This window comes from Nilaparvata lugens, chromosome 7 (genome assembly GCF_014356525.2).
Source record: "Nilaparvata lugens isolate BPH chromosome 7, ASM1435652v1, whole genome shotgun sequence".
NCBI lineage: Eukaryota > Metazoa > Arthropoda > Insecta > Hemiptera > Delphacidae > Nilaparvata > Nilaparvata lugens.
The window spans coordinates 25,279,233-25,288,841 of NC_052510.1; positions in this window are offsets into that span (position 1 = coordinate 25,279,233).

A 9,609-nucleotide genomic window follows, 5' to 3' on the forward strand; every position below is an offset into this window, starting at 1 on the left:
ACGAGATGGATCAGGTAAAGAATAAGAATTTCTAAAACTTTTTATGCTGACAAAAGACACAAATATATTCCCATAAATAAATATCACTATAAAATATATATATATATATATATATATATATATATATATATATCAATGTAAATAAGCTTTCCAATATCTCTAATATCACAGGAGCTATTAGCATTAACAATAACATTTGCTATAAAAATATTTATTAATACTGATATATGAAAATTCGGGTCGATTCAAAATTTAGCAAATTGGAACCTGTTCAGACTATACATTTAATGAATATATTTCAATCAATTAACAAAAATGGTTATTTAAAACTCAGGGATATGAATTGCCGTGCCATGCACGGAAATAAGCCTCCTACAAATTTCCAAATATATTCATGAAAAGAGTTCTTAATAAATATACTATAGTGTCTGACACATTGCAAAGTATTCAAGCTTGATTCAAAATTTATAAAGCACTTTTGAATAATTACCCAATTCACTAAAAGGCCTTATTAATGAGCTCATTAATTATATGACTCACTCAAAAGATGTTTGCTGAAGTTCTCTTTGAATAATTAATTATCTCCAATAATTACTATAATTAATTATCTCCAATAATTAATTAGCCAAATCCGTTTGACTCTTCTGTGCTAAGGTATGGTCCAGATTGCATATAATTTTCTATCAGTATTAGCTATGAATGGGAATATTTTACAATTAAGAACTCCTCAACATTCACTGAGTTCACAAATGATCAAACATTAATTACAAATAATTGGACATTAAAAAGGGACTGGCTTGATGCTTTTTAGAAATATTTGAAAAGAACCCTATCCTCATATGCTGCCTTATTGGTCCAGATCACAAGCCAGAGAGAGGCCTTCCTAGAAAATGTTCATCTCTCTATGATTGGTTTTCAAGTCTTTGTAAGACGTTATATGATTGGCTATTTAAGATTCAGACTTTCCATAGCTTTTTGTTACACAATAAGTGAATAAGTTCATGCTTAAATAAATTATATAATAGACCATAAGAATTCCAATTGAATGAATCTTAATAAATAAGAAAGGTAATAATGAATAAATTTATTTTTTATGTGAGCTCTATACACTCTTGTTTTTCATATTTTTTGATGCCAATAAATATTCAAAGTAGCAAAATAATCACTGTTTTTTACTTTCCTTGCCCTATTACCATAGGTAAGAAAAGTATTGCTTTCCGAAAAAAATTAAGGTAACCCAATTTCTAAATTTCTATACGTTTCAAGGTCCTCTGAGTCCAAAAAAATGGTTTTTGGGTATTGGTCTGTGTGTGTGTGTGTGGTGTTGTGTGTGTGTGTGTGTGTGGTGTGTGTGTGTGTGTGTGTGTGTGTGTGTGTGTGTGGTGTGTGTGTGGTGTGTGTGTGGTGTTGTGTGTGTGTGTGTGTGTGTGTTGTGTGTGTGTGTTGTGTGTGTGGTGTGTGTGTGTGTGTGTGTGTGTGTGTGTGTGTGTGTGTGTGGTGTGTGGTGTGTGTGTGTGGTGTGTGTGTGTGTGTGTGTGTGTGGTGTGTGTGTGTGTATGAGTGTATGTGCGTCTGTGTACACGATATCTCAACTCCCAATCAACGGAATGACTTGAAATTTGGAACTTAAGGTCCTTACACTATAAGGATTTGACACGATCAATTTCGATCAAATGCAATTCAAGATGGTGGCTAAAATGGCGAAAATGTTGTAAAAAACAGGGTTTTTTGCGATTTTCTCAAAAATTTGATTTTGATCAAATTCATACCTATAAAAGTCATTGATAAGCTCTATTGATTGCCACAAGTCACATATCTGTATAAATTTCAGGAGCACCGCCCCATCTATGCAAAGTTTGATTTTAGATTCTCAATTATCTGGCTTCAGATACAATTTAAACAAAAATGTTTTAGTGGAAAAGATTCAGCGTGAATATCTCTACAATTTATGTTCAGTAACATTTTCACCTAAAATTGAAAATAAGCTCGAAATACGAGAAAATAAGATTATTTAATTGCAAACTGTTGGCAACTGTTGATTTTATTAAATCATTCACTATGAAGAGATAGCAGACTCCGTGTGTCTGGAGCGCTATTGTCCTGTCACCAGCTGTCTCAGATCTTAGAATAGTAGATTTGATATGCGCGGGTACACTAACGTCAGTTGATCAATTTTCATAACGGCAAGGAAAGTTGTGTGAGTGCGCCAAACCAGATTTTCAGTTATATAAACCTTTCCCTAACATATAATACTTATACAATTAAAATATAAAATAAATTTATATTACAATAGTTGGATGGTCGGTTAGCTGATTGATCGAGCAAAAAATCAAATAAATTGCCGGCTGATCTGAGATCATGTGACCTACTAAATCATAATAAGAATTATTCCAACCTCAAAACATATAGACATTTTTGGATCTGCCAATAAACAAAATAATTATGTTATTTTATAATTTTATTTCTGCCAAAGAAGGATAACTCTACTAACTTAGATAATATAGTTGACCGTTTCATAAATAAGTTGTTATCTTATATAAAATTATCAACTAGTCAAATAGAATTAAAAAGGAGTAATAGACCCCTAAAAGAATGGATAAGCTCAGGCCTGGTAAATTGTATAAGAACAAGAGACAAAATGCATAATGCCTTGAAAAAACAACCTTTTAATGTCACATTGAAAGAGAGGTATAGAGCCTATAGAAACTTATTAAATAAACTTATTAAATCAGCTAAATTCGAATTCTATAAAAACAAACTGAAATCATGTGAAGGAAACAATAAAAAGGTATGGAACTGCATCCAGGAAATTTTAGACACTAAACGTCATAAGCTCCCCTGATATTGATCCTGAATTATTAAATAATTATTTCTCACAGGTGGGAAAGACATATGCAGAAAAACTATTTGAAGAAAATGAAATTTTCCTCAAGAAACTGGTAATAATTCTAACTTTCGATTTCTGAATTCATTTTTCATACGTCCCACAAATTATGATGAAGTTATAAATCAGATAAATATTTTAAAAAATAGTGCTGCTCCTGGTTTCGATAATTTAAGTAGCGTTTGTCTTAAAAGAATAGCCCACTTCATAGCTCTACCTCTCACTTTAATCTTCAATAAATGTATGGAAACAGGGCATTTCCCAAGTCATTTTAAAATTGCCAACATAATTCCATTACACAAGTCAGGAGATAAAACAAACCCAACCAATTATCGTCCAATTAGCCTTATAAGTAATATATCCAAAGTTTTTGAAAAAATTATAAAACAACAGGTTGTTCCATACTTGAATGAATTCAATTTAATAAACAAATATCAATATGGTTTTCAAGAAAATAAATGCACTGAGGATGCCATGACTGAACTTGTAAATATAATAACAAATAACTATAAGTCAAATAAAAAAACTTTAGCTGTATTCCTGGACCTGGCTAAGGCGTATGACACCATCCCTCATTCAAACCTGCTTGAGAAACTTGAAGGAAATGGCTTTCGTGGTCCAGTATTAAGACTATTTGCTAGTTATTTGGAAAACAGAACACAAGTGATTAATTTGAATGGAAGGGAGAGTAAAATAGCTTTGTCAGGATTTGGCCTACCTCAAGGAACAGTATTATCCCCGATTCTATTTCTAGCTTACATAGACGATTTATTGAGTCTTCCTATTCAGGGGTGTAGGATATTGTCTTACGCGGATGACACTGTATTAGCTTTTACTGGATCCTCGTGGGACAGTGTTGTATCTCTTGCTAACAGTGGACTTTGCAGGGTGAGGTCTTGGCTTGTGGAGAATGTTTCGACATTGAATTATAAAAGAAGTGTTTATATGACATTTTCTCCGAACTCGAGTACACAGCCAACTGACAAAATAGATAATGTGAATGCAGTTAGAGTACATAAAAGGACTTGCTTAAATGACCCCAACAATGATGATATGAGTTGTTCATGTCCTGTGTTAGAGAGGGTAACTGAAACAAAGTATTTAGGTGTCACTTTGGACCCAAATCTAAGATGGAATAAGCATATAGATAAGATGTGTAGCAGGATGAAATTCATGATTCATAAATTCTATAAATTGAGCTTACTAAAAGAGAAATCTTCAAGTAAAATGGTCTATCTTGCATACGCCCAATCAGTTTTTCAGTATGGAATTAGGGTCTGGGGTGGTGCTTTTAATGCTCATTTCAATAAACTAAATATTATTCAAAAGAGTATCCTCAAGGCAGCACTAGGAGTGCATAGAAGGTACCCTAGCCAGCAACTTTTTATGGAGTTCGGAGTTCTGTCAGTTAGGCAACTGTATATCAGAAATCTTGTTAAATATATCAGCAACCATATACATCTTTTTACACCTCATTCAACTAATTATAGTTTTAGATCAGTAAATAGATGCTTTGTTCCTCGAACAGATCTAACTATATGCAGAAGACAATTCGACTATACAACAAAAAAGCTTATTAATTTTATGCCAGAACATTTCATTGCAGGAAAACCTACAAAAGCACTTAAATTAAAAATTGAAAGCTGGATAAAGACAGAAGATATCATACCTAAAATATTTTAATTTGATGTACATATACTGTCTTCCTCAGTTCCTCTGAATTTATTATTAGTAGGGCTATACTCCCAGATTAATTTTCTCTCTCTGAGTTTAAGTTTTATTTTTTGTGTCATATGTACTGTATTGTATTGTTTTTCTAATTCTCTCTTTGCTTACAAAAGGAATTGCATATATGCTACAAATGAATTACATTATGTTACTAAATGGATTACATATGTACAGTGAATTGTAGATTAATAATTACATGAATCATCTCTTTTTCTTTTGAGTTTTTAAATTATTATGAATTCATTCTAGTTTTTCTGCTCTCTTAGTATTTCACTCTTAGTACTTCTTCTTTTCAGATTGAAATTTTTTTTTCTAGTTTTTCATACATTCCATATGTTTCTTTTTTCTTTATTATATTTTTTCTATTTTCGACTGAATCTCAAGCCACTAATTATAGCCGACTGATTACTCGTTGCCATCGCTCAAACTACTTAGTTTTGCTGGTAACGCCAATGATAATATTATAATCGATTTTTAAATGGAAAATATTTTAATTTTAAGTTTTTGTAATGTATTGTATATGAAAATTTTTATATTTTTCACATTTGTAAAGTTTGTTTAATGATTTTGGCAATAAAAAAAAAATATCGATAGTAGCCGTACTTCTTATCAAAAAAAGACTCAATTTCATAAGAATGTTACCTTGACTAGGCTAACTGTTTTTTCAGTTTCCTAATTCTATCTAAGATGATTTATTTTATTGTGTGTCAAACGTGACATCAAAATGTTAATGATAAGAGGTTTTTGATGATTGAAGAATTCGAGTAGTTCTAATACTGGTAGTGATGATTGTTGTATTGGTGGGATTCACAACCTTCATTAGAAACCTGGAAGGCAATAAAATAGTAATTGTAAAATCAATTGCGTGACCTGGCTGCCAATGTCAGAGTTTTCAAGTCAAGCTTGATCAATTTTAGGAAATTTAAGCTTAGGAGTTGAAAGCAGTAAATTTAGATTATGAATAGCTACAAAATCATAATATATGATATGATATGATAATCTACACCATAACAAATTTCATACGATAAATAATCCATTGGATTAGACAATGTTACCTATCCAAAATATTATCCATTCATCGTATATCTCCCAATTGTCAAATCGTAAAACCTTCAACTGTGATTTTAAAAGTCCACTTTGGATATGGATCAACAAAGAAGTATTGAAGATATCATCTCTTTGATGATTATGGCTATCAGTTCTCATTGAGAATTCCCTTTTGGAGGGGGAATAAGAAAAGGTGGAAGGGAATGGAAAATAGTGGAGAAAAGAGAAATGAATAATCTCCAATGTCAACGACTTCTTTAAAAAATTCCTTTCTCATTTCATATTTTTTCTCTACGGCAACAGACTGGTATCTTCTAGCTCTTCTAAGGTATTATAAAAGTAAAATAAAGACCCAGCAGGCTTTCTAACAAATGTTCAAGAAAAGCAGTGTAGTTTCTAATATTCTTGAACTTTGATCTCTTTTTCTGATCAGACCTAAGTACACTTTGTTGCGACAATGATCATCCCCTTGATTCCTTCCCACTCACTTCTGTGAAGAAATGCAACAACAGAGTAAGGAAACGCAAAGGCAAGAAGAAATATTATAAAATGAGAGAGCATTTTCATAAAGAAGACGTAGATATTGTATTCTTCTCTTCGGTGGATCTTCACCTCTTCATCTTGTCCTCTATCTCCCCTAGCAAAAATTCAAATGATGAGAGTGCAGAATGATACTCATTTCCTTCCACTCGTTTCTTCACCTTTTTCTATTATTCTGTATGTCATTAATTCCAGCATCAATTTGAATTGCATGAATCTCTCACTTGAGGCATGAAAGTTCGTTTCCGTTTCTTTAACATTATCTTTCTTGAGCAGATAATTGGAGTGAGCTTTGATAAGGTTTTGAAGGATTATTTGTAGCATTGTAGCAGTTCAGTGCTAACTTCACATCCATATTTCTTGAGGTATCCGAGCTGTCGTGTAGCAGGCTTGTCTATTTCTTCGACCATGTTTAGGATATACACATGGTCTATGGATATATATGGTCTAGGATATACACTTGGTCAATGAATATAAATGATCTAGGATATACACATGGTCTATGGATATATGAGTGCATTGAGTAAATCGGTAATGTTTCCAGAGCTATGACAAAATAATGGAAGCAATCAGTTTTTGTTTATTGAATCTATTTCTATTATTATTGGCTGAGAATTTGAGATTACATTTCATTCAGTTGTTTTATGTGTTAATATTGTTGTATGTAAATATGTTTGAATAGCTTATGCTTGTGAACTACAGATGTAGAAAGTCAACTTCTTCTTTGTTGTATTGCACCTATTGTTGTATTGTTGTACTCCTCCTCTAAACACGGTCTTGTTCCATATTAGAGGAGTAGTTTCCAGGGAAATACATTGTAAGATGTACTCATTCTACTGATGATATAAAAATTCTATATATGGTCGAATATATATATTCTATATATACTATACGACTAAGATATTGTAGCTCAAAACAAATAATGTAAAAAATGCCTGTGAGTGTATCTTGCACAAACTCATTTAATGAAGTAGGCAATTTAAAATTCAAGCCTAAGTTTAAGGTGCAATCTCTTTGCCAAGCAGATCATCAAAAATAGGCTATTGAATTTCAGTGATTGGAATTGAATAAAAACGGGATTATCGACAGTTTTCAATCTTTTGGAATCATTATATACGATATTGAATACATGAGAAAGATGGATTCTCATACAGTTAGTTTTGCATATTGAATAATATTTTGCAAATAGTTTTTGACCAAAACTTGTCTGTTCCCAAAAAATAATATTAGAGGTTGTTAGCAATTATAATGCTTCATGATATCCCAATCAAAATAAGTAAGAATGGAACGAAATTAATATTATTATCAGAGTGGTGTGTGCTTAGTTATCAGTCAAGTTATTTATATGACTTATGACAAGTCTCAATGATAATAATTTCACCTTCTAAACTTCTAGTTGGAAATCACGAAGAAAATTATTCCGGTTCGGTTCTAGAAGAATTTGAAATTTCAAGACTTGGACGGCCTGTGTCCTCGGTTAACTTTTGTAAACTACAATAACTTTCTTGAAATTAGAAATCCTAAATATTATCCAAAGAAATTTGAATCCGTCACCACATCATTCATATGATCATATAATTCACATTTAGGCCTACTCATCATTGTGCAATCCTCATATAGATTAGTGGATATAATAAAAATTAACTAGATCAAGTTATTTATTGAAGTTTTCCAGTTTATAGTATGATATCATGTAGAGTAGCTAGATAACTAGATCAAGTTATTTATTGAAGTTTTTTCAGTTTATAGTATGATTGTTCCACATCATGTGAGGCCGGACTCCCTAATATGCAAGTATCAGTAGCCTACTGCCAGCACTGATTATTATAATTTCCTCATAATCCACCGACGAAATCATAAAACATCTCACATGCTCATTTTCCTTATAGTTTGTTCAAGTAGCTCAATCATAATACTGTAAAATATAATATCAATTCGAAAGAATAATCAATTATTCCTTCTTTGTTGGACTTTGGGATCAGAGAATCAATTTATATGCAGAAGATTGAAATTCGATTATAATTAATTTGTAGTTTGTAGTCGATCCTTGTCCTTGATTCACAAACCAAAAACTGGATTTTCTATCCATATTTTCGTAAATTTTCAAGAATATCACAGCGTTGCCTGTTATACTTCTCAAAGTAAAGTTATCTCAAATAACCCCAATTTACTCAAAGAAAAGTTAAGTACTTTAATCAATGTGAAGTTATTACTTGAAGATCCAAAGATATTCCAGGCACGAATTTGGCGAGAGGAAACTTTCGATTAAAAAGTCATATTTTTCAAAAAAATCAAACATTTCTTTATTTCAATAGTTTACAATATCATATAAAATGAGAAATTATACAGAATTTCCGAGTGATACAAAATAATCGTAACATCAATAATTATAATCAAGAATCGCAATAATCGATAATTAATCTACTACATACAAAAGTGAAAAAACCTGTACAAGGATGAAAGACCTATCGGGCAGCTCAGATGCAAGCAGCAGCGAGTCTGCTGCTTTACAAGTTAAAAATGTTGAAAACAAATCGATAATAAGTAAAATTAATATTTAAATGACTGGACAACATGTCCTAGGGTAATTAATACTAAGTATGAACAAATGAACGGTAAAACGAGAGTAAATGGAGAACATAATTACACAGTTATCAGTTACCTTGATATACATAGACCATAAATACAAAAAATCTGTCAAAACACTGGTTTAAGCACATATTATATAAAATATAGATATAACATATATTTCTAGCCGATTCAATCAGTTTATTACCAGATAAAGCACTTGCTATTGATTTTATATGGACATATAGTATTAAAATTCAATATTTGACGAGAAAGAAATAAAAATTGAATTTAGTGACATATTATATTTGAACAATATACCCCAGTGTACAGAGTATAGAGTACCCCAGTGCCCCAGTGTATAGAGTTCAAGACTGACATAATCAGAAAATTATGAACAGTTATAAATTTGCTTCTAGTGCTGAGGAAATGTTGATGATTTATTGAGAAATAATCTCTTAATTCAATATTACTTACAATCGCTATAAATTTACAACATACTGCGATTAAAAACTTTTGAAGTTGGTATTAAAACATTTTATTAAAAATAAATATTTTTGTATAAATATCAATATAAGGCATTACAGGGATTCATTCCTTATTAACGAACAGTAGGCTGATCAAATAGGGTCGAGATTATCATCACAGTTTCCAAAGAGTGTAAATGAATGTGGTCTTCCAGAAATTCATTCATCGACTTTATTTTGCTCTCTTGTTCTTATTCCATTCTCTTATCATTGTGATGCAATAAGAACTACGTGAATTTGAATAGTCTTATAGTGTTGTGAAGATTTTAATTTCTATTATCAATGAAGTTATTCAAATTTGCTTTGAATAATCAC